A 17,354-nucleotide genomic window follows, 5' to 3' on the forward strand; every position below is an offset into this window, starting at 1 on the left:
CTATCCATCCATTATCTATACTGCTTATCATGTTCAGGGCCGCGGGCTTATCACAGCTGTCATTGGGCATACACACTGGACTGGTCGCCAGTCAATCACAGGGACAGATTTAGAGTCAATTTAGAGTCACCAATTAATCTTACATGTCTTTGGACTGTGGGAGGAAGCCAGAGACCCCGGAGAGAACCCATGCACGCGATTCAGTGAAGTATGGGAGTTGTGGAATGTGCGAAGTCGTTGAACAGAGAGCAGTTTGACAGAAACTATCGAGCCGAGAGTTTTCTGTTAGACGTTGGACAGAGGTGAGCTGTTGTGGAGACTTATTGCTCTGGGCAGGAAGTCCTGTATGTGTCCTTGTGAGAGAGAAGCTGAAGTCTGTTGGAGAAGGTGCTCCCCTGTCGGCCTAGTAGTTTTGTGAAGAGGGTGGCCAGGATTATCCTTCATGGATAACAGTTTGTTCAGTGTCCTCGTCTCTTCCACCACTTCAAATGTGTCCAGTCTGCAGCCTATTACAGAAACTGGCCTTCTTAATTAATTAATTAAGTCGGTTGACATCGGCGGCTCTGATTCTGCATCCCTAGCAGACTCTTACACCACAGCAGAGGTTCAGCGCACTGCCCATAACAGACTGAAGATTTCCAACATGTAACTGAACACATTGAAAGCCTTCTCAGGAAATACAGTCTGCTCCTCTTCTTCCTATAGACAGCGTTGGTCTACCAGTTCAGTCTGTTGTTGCTGTCATCATCTCTAGTAGTACGCAGGGGTTGTGTCTTCATCCTTTGGTAACATAAAGCCTGCCTACAACTGCAGGCTATAAAATCAAATCAATGAGCTTAAAGATGCTAAAATGCTACATTAAGCTAAGGGGGACAGCACAGCCTGCTTATATTATGTAGGTTTATAACTACAAAAGAGCCCTTTGAAATCACACATGGTCGATTTATCTGTTGTTGTATTAAAAGAAGAATAGCTTGGCTTTAAGTTTTTCTCTAGCATTAGTGATGCTAATCATGTTCTGTCCTCCCCATGAACTAGCTTGTTATGCTCAGCTAGACACTCAGTGGCTCTGTTTGTCTGGTCACTCAGTGGGAAACTGTTGCACTATCTTTGGCCTTGTTGGCAGCTGAAGATATTTTCTAACTTTTTGCCTCCTTAAAACTTTCATAACTTGAAGCGTGCTGAGATTTATGCTACCAAACAGAGTTGTTCTTACGGTGATTATGCCACCCTTTCTCACACTGCGGGGGCCGGGATTGCTCTTTAATCAAACCGTCTGCGTGAATCACGGAGCCTGGAGTCCCCACATCGTCTCGGCTGCATGTTGTTTACCGGCATGCTGTGAGCCAGACACCACAAGCTGGGGCCCACGCACATACACACAAATATGACGGCTGGCCTGACATACACAAATGTAACGTGTTCATTGAGCATCGACCGGCTGTGAAGGTGTGTGTTTACTCTGCTTGAACGTGTGTGGGTGAGCGTATGCTTGTGCAATTTAGGTGTGCATGCACATTTTGCATGCTCTTATGGATGCACGCCCGTGTTTGCTGGTTGAATTCATGCATTTAGTGTTTGAGTGTGTGCGTCTTGAAAAAAAGGGAGAGAGTGTTTGTACAACACACGTGTGTCTCTACGACCCAGCTTATGATGTCTGCCTCTCAGTGGGGCAGCAATTTTACTGCTGAGCTGATGTGAGCGTTTTTATTTCTCCATCGTGCTTTCATTTCCAGATGGGACTCAATTTCCCCCGTCCATATTGGTTCATAATGACATATTTTGATTATCTAAGCATGGGGAGCCACATCACCCTAAGCATTACTGCCACAGAGAAATAAAGAGACCAGGACTCGAATAAAGAGAATGACACTGAGGGGTCTTTTATTTTGGAATCATCACCTAAATTGGATCTGTGGATCTGTAGCCACGTGTACAGCTGGGTCTTTTTTACACAGACTGAAATGTGTCTGTAGCATCGAGTATTGATAATTTATAAAAAAAAAAAATAGTCCTTATTTACATCCTTTACATGCCTTTGGTCATCAAGACAGTGGTTCTCAACTGGTCCAGCCTCAGAACTCAGCACCACCTCCTTAAAGACAAATCACAACACAAATTTCTGAAATTTTTCAACCATACAAATCTATTCAATGAAATATGCTGCAGTTTGGACCTGAGACGGAACGAAACTTCACAGTACGTCTACATCACAAAACACAACAGTATAATGGTCAACCAATGTGACCAGCAGTGCATAAGAGGAAAAAAATTTATTATTATACAATTATACAATTTATTCAATTCACAGCCTTTTTTCAATAGTGCAACATAAATGCAACTACTGTCGGGCTCATCAAGTTTCAAGAATGCAAATGTAACTGCAGCTGGGATTAGTCAATCAGTGCACACATGTAGTGTGAATAAACTACACAACTACTGCACACATGTCATAGCAAACCCATGTCCTCCAAAATAAAAGCACAGGATACAACCACAATTTTTTTTTTTCATGCACACATCTGCGAAACATCTCCAACACCCACGTTTGGGTCCCAACCCACAAGTTGAGAACTATCTATTTTGCTATTTTGATTGGCTGTTCAGAATCAGAAATACATTCTATACCCCCAGGGGAAAATTCGAGCGTTGCTCTGACACAGAGAGAAGCATGAAGAAATATAGGAAATATAAATAGAAGTAAGACATTGTCAAGTATGTACAGTATATGCAATAATAAGAAATAAAGATAACATGTAAAAATGCTTCGAAAAGGGCTCTATGATGATTCAAATGTCAGAATTAAATATAATTGCCAGATTAAGTACATCAACACAACATTGTTAATTAACAGTAAAAATGCAGTATGTCAGATTATAGCACAGATGAGTTACTGCACAGAATATTACACAAACTGTGTCCCAATCCGGGAGCTGCAGCCTTTGGAGACCGTATCTGAAGGCCGATTGCGACACAGTGGCGCATCGAAGGCTGTCCCAATTCGAAGGCTCCTCCAGATGAGGCCAACAAATGCGTCCTCTGTTACCCAGGCCTCAAAGGATCCATCAGGTGAATACTTCGCGGCCCACCATATCCCAAGATGCATTGCACAATTCAAACGAGATGGCGGACTTACACGTTTAAATGTAAAAGTTTTTGGTTTCAACTCAGTTGAATAGCTAGTGTTACACATGTTTAAGAAAACCAAAGGGCCCTTGAAACAAATTATCTGTAAAATAATAGGTTAACTTATGCTAGCTAGTTAGCCCGCTAGCTACCTGTTGCTAGGCAACAGGAGCGGTGTTTGGTGACTCAAGGGTAGACCAGACTGTCTCATTGCAGTTCGGCTTTAACGGTCTACACAGGCTGTGAATGGATGATCCTCCGTGGACAACCTTGCAGCCAGTGGATTGGGACACAGCTACTGTCGGATTATAAATTGTTATCCAGTTTATGTGCAGTGTTCAGTGATGTACTCACTGATGACACTGAGAAGTTCGGCAAAGAGAAAAAAACAAATTGCCATGTTACTATTCCTCAATTTGAGTCTTCTCCCTGTTTTTAGCTTCAGCACAGGTATTGAAAAATGAAATTATCATCCAAACACGAGAACTGTTAGATTACCATGACTGTTGACATTTCATCTGCTGTCTTGATGAGCTCAAATTTAACGTTAGTTATTAGTTCAAACCACCTGACGAATGTAGGGTGGAATGCCACACAGTTTGCAACAGATATTGCTGCGTCCTTTAAAAATTAATTTGATGATAATTGATAGAGATAGAGAGAAGAGTTTGTAGAGAGAGGTGTGTTAGAAAGAAGACGGGGATGGTTTTTAACTCAGGCTCAGCAGCAGTCTTACTATACTTTTAGGGCTAGTTAGAACATGTTAGCATGCTAACATGAAAACTACACTGGAGTTAGATGATAACATGCCGAGGTTAGCTCAAACCACTGCTCACAGAGATGCTAGCACGGCTGTCTCTAAAATATTGCTTAAATCTTCTATTTCAGGCCACCGAGCTGTGAAAGCTCAGAGTGCTGCTCTCAGCCTCTGAAGGAAACAACAACACAGAGGTCATTTGAGGGCCGATTTATTTTGCTCATTAAGAAAAACTTGTCTCGAGCAAAATAAGTGCACAAATTCACCCTTTTAGAAAAGAGGCTACACAGTGTGCACTCTGAGCCAAAGTAGATGCCCTGCTCTGTCAGCTCCAAACAGGTCTGTCTCTCTTAATACCTTCCTACCCAGGCTGATCGATGCAGGTATTTCTTTCCTGCTTTCAACGTGCTCTCAAGGTCCATCTTTTTTCTCCAGTTGGCAAAGCACCAGTCGCGGTCTGTCCGGCTGTAAGTCAGTCTGTTATTTCCAGCTCCGACATTCCTCCACTTGCGAGTGTCTGGCAGGCCGGCTAACACAGGCGTTTGTGCGCGCTTGGCGAGCAGTGAACCTTGATAGGACCCCTCACAACTGACAGTCAGCCTAATCACATCTTAACAGAGTTCCATCTTTGTGTGCATGTGTGTGTGTGTGTGTGTGTGTGTGTGTGTGTGTGTATGTGTGTGTGTGGATGGAGAGAAAGTGAGAGTGATCTCTCTATTTCTTGTGGGGCTTAGGCTACTTGGAGGGCAGGCTTCAGAACAAGTGAGAGCTGTCATATTTCAACGCCACCTCTCCCATCAGTCCCTCTGTATGAAGCAGAGTTCACTCAGCGCGTGCCCACACATACAGAAGGATAACAGACACACACTCTTACCCTTTTCTTCATTTTTTCCCCTCCTGGCTTCCTCTCATCCTCTCACACACAGACAATGTGGCCGCCTGCACCGGGGAGCGCCTGGTATTTGCTGCAGGGTGATTGCAGGTGGATCACGGCGTTGGCAGGGCTTTAGAGGGTGTGCGGTTGTGTGGGAGTCTCAGTGTGGGGCTCATTTGTTGCTGCCAGGCGTCTCCTCCGACGCTAAGAGATCTGGCCCTTGCAGATCTGCGTGATTAACAGCTCAAAAGACGACTGACAGCTCTGCACCGAGCCCAGCCTTTGTGCCTCTGTAACGCTGGATGATTTAAGAGTCGGGTAAAGACCCCAGGATATCTCCCTCACGCCTAACTAAACCTCCTCAGCTCTCCTGAACCCTCACGCCGATCCTTGCCCATCACACGCTCCCAGCTCGCCTCTCATTAACCTCCTCCCCCATCCATCTCCATCTGTGTGTTATTCATATGTCTTATTCACTCTCTTCCTGCCTCTCCTCTTCTCTGCAGCACCAAGGCCGTCCTCCTCCACCATGCTGTCTCTAACCTTTATCACCTTCGTCACTTTCCTCTCCAACTCCTTTCAACTCATTAACCTTGCAGGTGCTTTTGTAAACTCTATAAGGTATGTAGTGTTTGGCTTTCCGAGCACCAAGCTCACTTTAAAACCCCACCTGCTGTGTGTTTTCTGTCTGTGCCGGGTGTCATCTGGGAATGAGGCACAGCTGGTGTCTATGGAAGTCTTTAAATGCAGTTTTAAATGCAAAGCTTCCCACGTTTGTCAATCTTCTCAAGCTTATTTTTTCTGAGGTGTGTTTCTAAAACGTGACCCTTTGACCCTGCTTATTTGACCCATAATGACGCCTCTGTTTTCATTGATTACTCGACCATTTAGCAGTGAAACGTTGCATCATCCCTGTTTGTCATACTGCAGCAGCAGCAGCAGAACTATTCCCTGCGGCTGCTCGAGCACCACTCTAACAAAAAACCTTCCACCTTTTTATTTTTAGCTTTGTCGACCACACAAATGCACAAATATACTAACCAGCATTACAGAGCATTTATTCTCACCCTCCCTCAGCATGCAGCCGTGACACTGGTCGATTTCTTCCACTTTTGCTCATACAGACTCATTCTCTGTCTCTCTGTCTCCAGAGCATAAAAGTGGACATACCAGCTGCTTTTCCGAGCATCTCCGCTCAGATCCATTGAGTAAAAAGCTTTTACTTAACGTATTTTCTCCTTGAGGGTATGAATATTATTGATCTGTGTGTTTGCTGCAACTCTCTCTCATCTATCTTCCTTTGAGCGGCCGCTTTCTCATCATTTTCCACTGAAATGTAAGAATTGATTAGGATCCTCAGGGCCCTGTAGACACCAGCTGTAGCTGTGCCCACCTGCCTGTTAACCCGGCGACCTTGAGGAAACAGCATCTGAGCAGCAGCGATAGGAAGCCGCTCTTTGCTTGTGTCTGTCTCTGTCCGTCCTTCTCGCCTTTGTCTCGTCAGATCTGCTCTTGTTGTGTGTGTTCGGTGCGTCTATGCATGTGAATTAATCAATGTAAAGCAGTGAGCTCATCCATTTCATTCTCAGAGGACGGGACGTTTCTGCCACCTCCTCCTCCTCGGAGACACATCACTTTGCTTGACATCAATTTATTCATAAAAAGCCGTACACAGTACATGTGCACACACATGTATATACATGTAAAAAGTGCACACATGCCACCTCTGCCACACACGTTGGAGACATGAGAGAAGCAGTGCTCAGTTCCTCACTCGACCACCAGAGGGCACTGCTTACTCAACAATTCCACATTCATGTTCTTTTTGTCTTCCACATTTTAAAGCACATTTTAAATGCAAATTCGAAACAACAACATAAACAAAGAAGAACAACAGGAAAATAAATCATTCTCTCTAACACCTAAGATGAGATGTATGCAAATAGATTCCCCTTTGATTTCCTTGTTCCCACAAACAAAAGCACTGACTTCAGTGACCTCTGTCACCTGGTTAAACATCATCACACCACCACCAGACTTCATTTTCAGAGGCGTCGCTTCAATATTTGTTGCTCAGTCATATTTTATTGATGAACGTGCGCGCTCACGCCAGCCACGGGGAATACACTCACAACAGATATGTAAATTCCAAACCTATCAATTTTTCAGAGTTTTTGGACCGAGATGCCAGCTGAATCTCCGAGGCCATCCTTCATTCTGCCCCTTGCGGATAAAAAGATGAATAGGCTAAAAACAAGCCAGGCTTGATTTTTTGGACCACCACTGATTTCCTAAGTAAATGGAGTGCTCTCCGGCACGTCGAGGGCAACGCTGAATCACAAATAATCAGGGGGAAACATCATCAGACGGAGAGAAACAAGGTCAGAACTATCACCAATTAACTATTACTTTTTGTGCAAGGCAAGCAACTAAAAGTGTGAGGGGGGTGTTTGGGGGTGGATTGTTCTCCTTCGTTGTGGAAAAAACAGCCATGGAGTGTGTTTGCAGGTAATTGGCCAAGGTTACAAAACTCAATAAATCAAAGGCATGCTAGTGCTTCAAACAAGGACACAGCAGTGGTCACTTTACAGCAGATACATTATTTTCAGACACATAAAACCGCACACGGGATGATTGTACTTCCTACCAATGGCTCGCAGCACTCCCCATTACTTGACCTCCCACTGTACGGTCTGTTGTACTGAGTGGCACACATTGCACATAAAGAGCCTCCACATCAGGCTCGCCTTCAACTAGACTTTCATCTAATGGAGGCCTTCATGAGACTGAACAGATTGCATTTTGAAAGTGAAAGTCCTTATGCTTGAGAAAAAAAACAGAAAGTGTGTGAAGTAGTTTCAGAGGGAGAGTCGCTTTAGCTGCTATTTCAACTCAATGAAGAGAATCTCTGAATGTTCAAATCGCTCTGCAGGGACACCATCTCCATCCCTGCATCTTTAAACGAATCAGTGTAATTCATCAGAATAGTCTGATTCAATCTTTAAGTTATCAGTAGACAAAGAACAATTCCCACCTCTTCCTCACATTGCCACAATAACTCAGCTCTGCATGTGAGCTGGTGCAAGAGACCTTCAATATTTACAGGAAGCTTCAGAAAATTGGTTTAAAAAGGCACCAGAAGAGTCAATCTGTATGCGTGCATCTTTAAATAAGCTTAAAAAACATTGATGAGGATGCTTTGTGATGTCTCAAACAGCACCAGCAGAAGCTATTTACTTAATATTATACTGTGTGTGCGTGTGTGTGTGTGTGTGCATGGCTGGTTACTGCAGCAAGTGCTTGTGCAGCCATGCACAAGTACATGTGTGCGCACACGGCAAAGTTGCGTAGGAATAAATCACAACTTTCCCTAAGACAATAGTGACAATTGCAGGTAGATCTCATGCGGCTGAAGTGTCTGAGGCTGTCAGGAACAGCTCCGAAACGCAGAGATTTTTATATATAAACAGACAGAGAGAGAGAGAGAGAGAGAGAGAGAGAGAGAGAGAGAGAGAGACAGGCAGACACAGAGTGAGAGAGAGGAGTCTGACACATTTCAGTGACAATGTGCCTTACAGCCACTTCCTCACTGCTTTTTTTCTCCACTGCCTCTGGTGAAGTACACACATGAAAGTGAAGAAGGCATTGCATGCAGCCAAAACGGCGAATGGCACCATTACGGATACAAAACAACTGTCACCTGAAGCCGGAGTCAGCGGATTTGACGGCTTACCTCGCCTTACTTTGAGCAGCTTGTTTACTGTGAACTTAAACGGTGAATATATGACATGCATAAAACCAAAAGAGCTTTCTGACACGTCCGTGCTCCTCTAATATCAGTGGATACATCCTGCTTTGCAAATGATTGCTGTTATTAGACGCAGCGCTTGTAGCAGCCTGGAGTTTTCTCTAAATATAACCCCACCTCTCTTTTGTTCTCTCTGCAGTCGTATGAACCTCTGTCGACAGCAATCACAACTGCAATAGATACGAATCCAAATGAAGCAAATCAATCAAACCTCCCGCTCCTCTTCCTCTCCCACCCGCCTCCCACCAGCAGAGAAAACAGCTGCCATTAAAGTGGAGCTAAAATGGGAAAGTTTGCTTCCTTTCGGGTCGTGTTTCCTTCTTGGAGAGCGGAGCGTTGTGAGCGGGGAAGCAGGCAGAGGTGGGCAGATGTGTCTGGCTGTGCTGGTGAGGTTCAGTTTCCTAGTTACCTTTGCTACACCTCAGCTAATCATCTAACTCAGTGGTCGGTCCACCCGGCAGGAGCCTCATATACCTCGTCCCTCCCTCCGCCCTCCCTGCGTTAGCCTCAATTAGCGGGGAATTAAAGTCCTGCTTCACGGATGGGATTCATGGGGGACGCCGCTCCTTAATTACAGCAGCGCTCCATGTGCTGCTGTGGACTGATTGCAAGGAAAGACACCCCCCAAAACCCAGCACCCCCTCCACCCCTATTTGGGGGTGTCTGGAATGCAGTGTTGTTGTTGAAATCAGCAGGCAGATGCAGATTAGTCATTCAGCTGATACAATGGTGCAGAGCTACAAGTGTCACTGTAATTTTTTTTTTCATTTTCTCCTGCCGCTGCCTCCAACAAGTCGAGGAAGAGAGGAGCCTTTTCTTCTTTCTAATGCAGAAACAGTCAGCAGCACAGCTGTGACCAAAGTTTTGTTTTGAGGCCTTGTTTTTGTTTCAGTCTTTAAAAGATGTGCAGCAGAAAGTTAACAGACTTTTGGAGAGAAGAGAATTTTCTTCCCATCTTCCCTCAGGCTAATTGTCTGTGTTTTTTGCATAATAAGACTGAATATGTGTTCAGTATTTAACACTGTATGCTACCACATGTTCTAACTCTAAACTCCTAAAAACAGCAGCTTGGTCATTGGCCCTTTGCACACAGGTACCCCTCTAGTGTCAGTTTTGAATGCTGAAACCTCTGAGGTCGAGTATGATACAATAAATATGGAACATGTGTCAAGCCTGCAAAGTCACCCAAAATAAACAGGTAATATCCAGATTGATTTCTGACTCTTGGATGCACAACAATAATAAACTTGAGGGATACCGAGTGCATCGCAAAGTGCAAAACTCCAGATGAGAGCAAGGTGCTCTTGAAGGCTTAAAAGTTAACTGTCGAAGGAGGGAAGCTGTTGGGCTTTCTTCAGGCACACTCGCACCGAGCCAAGGATTTAGTTTAAAATGCCTTTATTTATTCAGGGCATCTCTCATAAAAAAACAACAATATCAAAGAAATAAAAGCCGACCGGTTTCGACCCACTTCGGTTCTTCCTCAGGGCTACTAAGAGTCTTCCTAAAATAAAAAGATAAACATCTGGTCAATGTTTGGTTCTGTTTAGGCACCGAAACTACTGAACTTGGTTCAGGCATAAGGTCAAGGTCAAGGTTACACAACTGATGTAGAGTAGGTGCAGTATTAGGTTGTAACCCCTGTTGCTAGGCATGCTAAGCGCAGGTCATATACTCGTATGCACTCAAGCATGTAAGGCATGTAAGGCAAGCTTCCCGTCCTTATTTACCCAACATTTCAGTCTACAACCGGCACTATGAGTGTGAAAGCATATTATGTTGACACCATAGACTGTATCAAAGATGCCAACATGACAGCTCCCTAAAAGTGAAGCCAAACCCTCTCTATCGCTCCCTGCTGACTGGCTGCAGTATAGGTCATAAAGCCCGCCTCCTCCATGTTAACAGATGGGACATGAGTCAAACTATGAAATCAAATAAATGTTTCTAAAACATGGTTTCTGTCATTATAGTTAGTCCTTATCACGCTGATTTATGTCCAAGTGTTCATTTTTCTGACAAGTTTACTTTAATTAGTTATTTGATGCTGTGAAAAGGATGATTGATCCTGCAGCTGATCTGTTCCTGATTAGCAGAGTAGAGGAGGAACAGCGAGAGGAGACGTAACTAAAACAATCACTACAGTCATCGAAGTTTCCATATCTGTGAACGTCTGCTTCAGACCAACACAAGAAGCTGTTCTGCTGTTAAACACACCAGCATGCGGGATCTTTGTTGTTTTTTTCTGTAATTTAAGTGTTTGTTTTTCTGAGAGCAAGTGGCTACGGCAGCTCCACCCGCCGATCTCTACTGTGCAACTCTGGCTCCAAATGACGTCTCCATCGCAAGATGGCAGCGCCTATCACGGGGGCTATTTTGGCATCAATTTCATGCAATGAGAGCAGATGGAGACGCGTCATCCATCTTTACACTGATGTTCATTTAAAGTGTACATAGGTGTTCATTTGAAGTCAACATGTCTAATAAGAAGTCATGCTTGCATGCCGTGCTGAAGTGCCATCCAACAGGAACAGAAGTTACCTCGTCTTGGGGTGGTGGTTGGAGAAGGACAATAGTTATAATATAATAAATGATTATATTGATATGATATAATAAAGATGATTCCATATTCTGAAAATAAAGTAACCCTGTGAAAAGTTTGAAAATGTCTTACTTGATTACTTTCCTTATTAATTCTATAGATTAGAAGATGATGTCAGGGATGATGTTTAACTGTGTGATCTTGGACATATTCTCCTCTGTGATAATGGGATTTCTTGCACTTTTATGTTGTATGTAGGTTTACATACATACATGCATGTTCATGGCAGTATTCTGAAATGTATATCCCTGTTTATGTTTGTACTTAGGTGCATAATTAAATGTACCAATAGCTGAAGCTGTGCTGTTTAATTTTTCATCTTATGTTGTCCTTACTTTCACAGATCAAAGATCATTTTTGTTTAAAAAAAAGTGCAGTGAAGTGAATATTGAAAACCATGTCATTAAATTTGACGCTGGGATGTGCTTTTCATCTCATCACTGCAATGGGAAAATAAATGCACAAACCAAAGTTTCGTTTAAGCCAGCAAAAGGTTGACACTACATATTCCATTGACTACGGAGCTACAAATGATAGTAGAGAGCATTGTATCCGGAAATAAGGCATCGACTGAGCCCACACTTGTGTCCTCACAGAGCTGGTGCTTTGGATGGTTTGATATGCATTCTTTATTTGGGAGGGCAGAAAATTACACAGCCTGTTTCCACAACCCACATCTCTATGTGGCTTTTTTTGCCAAGAGGTTGGAATAATTGCTCTATGTCTCTGCACCTGTGTGATACCGAAAAGCCAGAAAACCCTTCTTGAATTCTATGAAAAGGCCCATGAGAGCCACTTGTGGCATGGGAGCAGCAGCGGGCTGAAGTGGCTGCAATATTCTGGAATTAGCAATGATAGCTGAATACTCAGGGAGGCAAGTGGGTACACATCTCCTTATGTTATTTTTACATTTCATTTGAAAAAGTCAGAGGGGGAACTGTAACAGAGGAGCAATGTGTCATTTGAATATTTGTGGTACCATTAGGGTTCATACGTCAAGCCTGGTTCTACAAAATAAGAGCAGATAATAAGCTAAATATCTACAAACTTTATATGGGTTGTTTTTGTGCAAGAAATGTCAACCGGCCTAACACCTTTATTCTGAGGTCTTTATCTGTCACAGCACTCATCCTCTTTGAGTAAAATAGCCTTTGGTGATTAACTAAACTATACAAAGGAGAGGCTAACAAACAGCAAAGATAGCCTATTTCTGTTGGAAACCACATGCAGACTGTATCCACAGCGCCGCTCTGATAAATGTCACCCGGCTGCCTTTCACATTGGATTTTGCCGTTGTATCAATAGTTTGGGAGGTTTCATAAATCAGCTGAGACAACCTTTTGCCAATCTTCTCACAGTTTAGATTTACAGTGGTGTCAATGAGGCCATGACAAATGAGGAGTATTGTCACTTTTGAAGAAAAAGGGAAAAGAAAATCAAAAGATGGATGGATATGCATTGAAAGGAGAGGGAGGAGGGATGAGACAGTATTCAGGAACAAAGGTAGGGGTGTGTGTGGAGACGATACCTTTCCTTCCTGACCCGTGCTTGAACGCATATTGGTGTGTTTTGATTCATGTCAGAGACAATAATGCAGGAATGATGTGCATAGACATGTAGAGTGTGTGACAGTGTGTTTATGTGCACATCTGCATACATGTGTGGATGATCATCACCATTACGAGTTATTATTATGAGTGATGGACAGAAGCAAGCAAGAAAAACAACAGCTGCTGTGCGTTTGTAAAGACCGCAATACATCAAAGGTAAAATGAATGTAATGACTAATTGCGGGTGCTTGGGAAGCATATTGTCATAGGTACAAACCCAGGTTTATGGCATGCCTATCAGAAAATTAATAAGTGAGAAATTTAATGGACTGTAGAAGTTAAAAAATATGTAATTCCTCATAACCAAAGATGACACCATCTTTTGCCTAAAACTGCTATAATAATTTATTTGACTATTTAGGCCTTGTAACCATCTTAAAAAACACCACTGACACATAAGATTAATGTTAAATATGATTAGTAATATAACCTCTAACAGACGCGAGGAACATTTACCATATTAACACAGAAGCCAATGCCCTCTAAGGTAGCTTAGGGTTAAATAGCTCAAATGCTGTTTTAATGTTGTTCTGCTGTGTTCCAGGTTCGCAGATTATATCAACACAGGGAATCTGACATTCCCTTCTCCATGGTTCAGCAACAGAAACGACAATACATTGTGAAAATCTGGAGGGAAAACGATCCAACGATTTCAAAGAACTAAGCTAGCCGGCTAGCTTGGTAACACTACCTAGCTAGCTGGGTTAGTTAGGAATTTATGCAAAATGGTAATGTTAGCTAGGAAGTGGTTGAATGCTAACATCAGCTGCGGATGGAGATTAGTGGGTTATCTTTATCCATTGTCTTTTCAGTTGATTAATTGAGTTACATTTTTCACTTGGAACACAGCAGTAGCCTACAGCATTATAAGCGCAATTAAGCTTCCCACTCTGAGCGTGACGTCCGCCATGCTAATATGGTTAATGTATTTGAAGCCACGTATCTAGTCATCTTACAAAAGTGCAATAAATCTCTTAGCTCTTTTATATCAAGTCTTGACAAGAACCTACCTTTCTAAATGCTACACCATGTTCACCAGCTTACCAATGACTCTGCTTTTTTGTGTTGGGTAGGTGAAGTATAGGCTGCAGTAAAAGCTTTGTAGGTGAAAAACGTGCCTTTGTGACCATAAAAAAATGCTAGATAATTAAAGTTATCATTATTATTATCAGTTACATCACCTATGTTACATAACCCTCGTATGTTCCACGTGTCTGTCTGGTATTAAGGTGTATGAGAGTGTGTTGCCTGCCGCAGGGGCTCTCATTTAGTAATCGCTCCTGTGGGTCAAATTAAAGGGTTGGCAACAATAGATCTATATTAAGTATGTGTTGGAGGATTAATATTCCTTTCATTAGATATTCCTGGACATTACATGTTCTCAAGTTTCCATTAATTTCATCATATATCTATAAATAATTTCCTGAATGAACAGCCATATTAGTTTTTGCCTCGGGCTCCGGCTAAGGTCAACATTAATTATCATAGGCTATTTAGTTATATCACTCTCTTACAGCTGCAGTAACCTTCAGAGTCTCCGTGGGGTCTGCAGCTCACATAAGTGCACATTTTAAGGTGTTAGTTGACAGCCGCCTTTATGCTGGTCAGATATGAGGTCGTTAGCAGGCCTGAGGTGTTGACAGCAGCCTGAAGGTCTCCAATAAAACCATGGAAAAGACAGGAAAATAACAGCTCACATACGTTTGAGCTGTATGTCAAAGAGTATAAAACATTCATAGATATCTTCTTACTAAAGCACTAAAGATGAAAAATAGTCGTATTCCTGGATTAATTTATCATTTGGCCAACTGGGAGCCCCAACAATAAAATAAGAGCAAGTACAGCACTGACACTTTGTCATCTTTTTTAGCTGATATGCGAAACGTGATCATAAAGTTGCTTTCACATTCAGCAGATTCAGAGCAACATTAGCATCAATTTGTAGTTGTTTGTTGGGCTGCCTATTAAATCCAAGTTCAATTGTCATCCTCCTTTTTGTGTTGGTTTATTCTACACTAAGTCCTGAGGTAAATATCTGACTCTTTAGCCGCTAAAGGCTCAACTATCTACAGCTGGTCACTAGCTTTGTTCGTTGTGCTTTGTATCAAGTTATTGTGAGTTTTAAGAGCCTTTTCACTCAGACAGCTTTTTGCTACAGCTGGAAGCAGTACAATGAGAGTGGTGAAAGTGAAACAAACCATCCAGATAACGGCTGTAAAACCAAAACAGTATCCTGAAAGACGCTAACACGTTCTGTTCAGTTAAGGGGAACTGCACAGTAAAGTTATAATTATAATTATAATTACTAATTAATGACATTTTTAATCATCTTTATCAATTGCCGACATGGTGGTGCAGTGTTTAAACCTTTGGCCTCACAGCAAGAGGGCTCCTGGTTCAAATCCCTGTTCATGGGCCTTTCTGTGTGGAGTTTGCATGTTCTCCTCCGTGCATGCGAAGGTTCTCTCCGGGTACTCTGGCTTTCTCCCACAGTCCAAAGACATGCTTGTTAGGATCATTGGTGACTCTGAAATTGCCCATAGGTGTGAATGTGAGTGTGAAAGGTTGTCTGTGTGTCAGCCTTGTGATTGACTGGTGAACAGTCCAGGGTGTACCCCGCCTCTCGCCCAATGACAGCTGGGACAGGCTCGCCCCCTCGCAGACCCTGAACAGCAGTACAGATAATGGATAGATGGATCATCTTCAAAGACCCGGGTCATCCAGATTACCAAACATGAAATCAAGTAAAATACACTGACAAAAGATATTTATGGTATCCAGTCACTTAGTTTGTTTTATTTGCTAAGATTTTAAACACAGACTGTGTAAATAATGGACATAGCCACAGTTATGAGACCATTAGTTTGGGATATGGCCGCCGCCATTTAGGTTTTCTAGAGCCAAGGGACCATATTTGGATGGATATTTGGTGGTGCTGCAGAGGTGCAAGGAGTTTGCAAACGCCAAGTGATCAAAGCTTACCAGTCTACACAACCGTGGGTGATTAATGAGCTGGTGAATGAGCTAGCTTAACTTCGTGTTTCCCACAGATGAGGATCGTTTTTGTCCTAAGTGCAGTAGTGGATTCATCGCTCGCCCAGTTAGAGGCCAACAACTCCTATGCACTGGCCAACGAATACATAATGATAAACATTGAACAGGCTAACAAGGCAGGTATAGCGAGCACCTGCTGAGTATACCTGCTATTTCGTGCAAAAATATTATCATATTATTAAATATAATATATCAATACAATAATACTAGCGTTTAACTCACTGAAAAGCTGGAGCACAGACTTGAGATTGTTCCATAAGCCACACAGAGAGACACATTATTTGTCCGATTTATGCAGAACCCCCACCCGGTACAATTACATAAGTGGTAATAAATAAGCTATTTATATCAAAACTGTTTTTTTGTACCAGGCTGTAAAAAATGTAATATAGACTCTAATGAGTTTTTCTTGGCTTTTGGAGACAGCCTTCAAACACTGGTGGCTGCTGCTTGGTTTCAAGATATCCATTTGTGAAACTTCTGCTGCCATTCTGCTTCACCCAATTTCATACCCATTGTATTGGGTCAGTGGCAGAAAACTTTGAGACTGATATCTTAAAACCTCCGAACATAAAACCCAAGTAGAGGTTTGGGTGAAGTCTGAATCTGCGGATTACTTCAAAATGTCAGAAAAGTGTCAGAATAACCAAACTGCAGCCTCATTGACAGAAAGATTCAGCAGGAAACAAGCAAATGAGGCACCACCGATCCACCATAATTAAATGCTGACAGGAGTCGTCTTCAGCATCAGACTTAAAACAATCAAACTCTGGCTTTTGTCACAGTGGTGTCAGAGAGTAATGCCTCTGTCAGTTTGTGCCTGTTTGACACCCTCTGTTTAACTCTGAAAGCAGCCATGTTGGGGCTTCGGCAGTTCACAGAAAACTGAGGGGAGGGGAACCAGCGGGTTTGTTAGCAGCACCAAATTAAAATGTCATTATGTATCTCTATTCTTAGCAGAGAGTGCTGCAGGGATCTCCCCCATCTCAGGCTTTGTTCTGAGAAGTGGCGTGTGGTTTCACAAAAGTTCACAAATTCATGTAAATCCCAAAAGGGACTAATGTGCCATTGTTACATGACAACAGGGTTTTAACATTGTGTTCACAGAAAATAACTCACATGAATGCAGGCAACTCCCTCTAATAATAGTTGGAGCTGTGAAAAGGATTATCCAGACAAGATAACAGCGAGGTATCCGGCTGTCAGAGCGAGGTTTAATAACATAAAAGTGATATTTTAGTTGAACTCTCACAAAGCTCTGGTGGCTGCAGATAGAAAGATTATATAATTACCATGAGCTGGCTCGTAGTTAAGATGGAAATTATGATTTCCTTGTTTTTAAGTCCATGCCTGTATGAAAATGATATTGAAGAAATGTTAGCCCCATGCAGTGCAATTGATCCATTATGGGCTACTTAAACACAACATGACTTTTAACTAAGAAATTTGCTAATTTCTTAATGCATTGTTGTTAGTGATTCATTGTGAATCCATGAAAATCACACACCTTAAACGGTGGTTAG

Source organism: Semicossyphus pulcher, unplaced genomic scaffold (genome assembly GCF_022749685.1).
Source record: "Semicossyphus pulcher isolate SPU_LCO1_2020_fin unplaced genomic scaffold, fSemPul1.0.p SCAF_1, whole genome shotgun sequence".
NCBI classification, from domain to species: Eukaryota; Metazoa; Chordata; class Actinopteri; order Labriformes; family Labridae; genus Semicossyphus; species Semicossyphus pulcher.